This window comes from Octopus bimaculoides, chromosome 2, assembly GCF_001194135.2.
Source record: "Octopus bimaculoides isolate UCB-OBI-ISO-001 chromosome 2, ASM119413v2, whole genome shotgun sequence".
Classification (NCBI taxonomy): Eukaryota; Metazoa; Mollusca; class Cephalopoda; order Octopoda; family Octopodidae; genus Octopus; species Octopus bimaculoides.
In genome coordinates, this window is record NC_068982.1 from 177,607,575 (window position 1) to 177,610,074 (window position 2,500).

Here is a 2,500-nt window from a genome sequence, read left to right on the forward strand (position 1 = left end):
TATATATATATATATATATATATATATATATGAATTTATTAATGCATACAATAAAACTGTGCAACTCGAGTTTCATGTCTAAGTGAAGGTACTTGATTTAACATCCTAAGGGACATGACCTAGATTTTTTTTAAATCGCGTTTACCCTTATATAAAGTATTACTATTTCTCAGCGATTACTGTCATCTTTTTCCGTGATGTCAACGAAGTCAATTACCTTCGGTTCGACATAAAACTCAAGTTATTCTAAGCAAAGTTATTCTGCATAAAGTTAACATTCATAATACTATGAGAAACTGAATGTTTTCAATTGCTGAATCTATCAATAAACAGACTGTTAATATACATACATACATACATACATACATGCATACATACATACATACATACAAACATACATACATACATACATACATACATATATACATATATATATGTGTATATATAAACACAGAGACACAGAGATAGAGAAAGAGAGAGAGAGAGTGAGAGAGAGAGATGATATTCATTCATACGTATAGATATATAATACGAATGTATATATTCATATTTTATATATTATATATATTTCATGAATACATTATGTCTCGTATATATGCTATATCTATATTATCACATATGTAGTATATATTGCGTATAATATATGCATATGTGTGTATATATATATGATATACATATATACATATATATACATATATATATATATATATATATATATATATATATATATGTATGTATAGATAATTACATATAATTTTTATATTCTATTACATATATCAGATATATATGCATGTACATTTGTATAGCTGCCATCGATTCTTAACAAATCTCTATATAAATCTTTATTTATGCCTATTACACAAATCGGAAATCATTAAGTGCTTTGTGCATATGAATATATGAATACATGCGCATATGCGAATTTGCATCTACATGTGATATCGTGTGTAGAACAGATATATATATATATATATATATATATATATATATATATCTGTGTGTGTGTATATATATATATGTATGTATGTATATATGTCTGTATGTATGTATGTATTTCTATGGACTCTCCCGTCGTTAGACGACGTATGAGGGTTCGACAATTTCTTCCCGAACAACCACACAGATGATTTGATTATAGTGATGAAATGCTTGTGTAGACATAAGCTCACTTCTCTATCAAATGATCGGAGAGCAATGTGAAATGAAATGCTTTGCTCAAGAGCAAAACGCAACGCCCGGTCTGAGAATTGAACCCACTATCTCGCAATCGTCAGTGCAACACCCTAACGGCTAAGCCATGCTGTGTATGTATATGCACACAGAGGGGACAAATACAACTGTAGAGCTTTTCTTTAAAAAAAAAAAAAAAGTAAAATAAAAATTAACAAATCCGATCAAAAGGGATCGGTAGGGGCAGATAGATAGATAGATAGATAGATAGATAGATAGATAGATAGATAGATAGATAGATAGATAACTGTCTTTATTGGCCACACAGGGCTGAACACAGCGGGGGGAAATACAAATGTAGAGCTTTTTTTTTTTTTTTTCGAAAATGAAAAAGAAAAAGGGGGAAAAATAGAAAAAGACTAGAATTCCGATCAAAAGGGGCGGAAAAAGAAAAGCGATCAAAAGGGATCGTGCATCACAGAAGAAATTTTTTTAATGTAAGAAGCAAGATTAGGTTTATCTGTGGAAAGAACAGCCTACGGAAAAAACCGCGGTAACCTCGGGCAGATAGATAGATAGATAGATAGATAGATAGATAGATAGATAGATAGATAGATAGATAGATAGATAGATAGATAGACAGGCAGACAGACAGACAGACAGACAGACACACAGACAGACAGACACACACGCACACACATATGTTTAGTAAAGCTCATAAATCTCAACATCTCAAGTTTCTAACTCCAATAAAGATAATGATAAAGTTAATTATATTAATAATGATGACATCGATAATGATTTCAATTGTTTGGTACATGCGTGTCAATAATACTTGACATCACCTCTAAAACACTCCCACACGGATGATACTAATACCTTTACGAATCTAAACGTCATCCATATACATCATAATCCCTTACAACTGAATACGAACTGGTTCCATAAGCAGATACCTGGAAAACATACTCCAGTTGAGTTGTACCGGTTTTATCGCTTGCAACAACAAAAGACCACAATCCCTTCAGATATCAAGACACCTTTATTTCAGACACTCCACTCAAACATGAACAGCTCGATTCAAATGCTGGGACTTACCATCACTGAGGATCTCTACTAGAAGATACACACCGCTCAATATAGTAAAGAATGCATTAGAAAGGCTGGCCTCCTTTTAAAGAACCGGAAAATACTTGAGCTTACAACACCCGCTAAACCTTTACAAAACTCATATGGAATCCACAAAAGATTATTGTTTTAGGCAATGACATCTTGGAACACATCAAAAAAAGGTCAATCGATTTGTTGGCATCAAGTCATTCAACAACAA

The 2,500-nt window shown here is 31.9% G+C and overlaps 1 long non-coding RNA gene across 1 annotated transcript in view; it reads right to left on the reverse strand.

The window, feature by feature from the left end:
* Positions 1-2,500, reverse strand: part of LOC128247054 (uncharacterized) — a 148,565-nt gene that overhangs the window by 133,737 nt on the left and 12,328 nt on the right. The gene's annotated exons all lie outside the window — the stretch shown is intronic.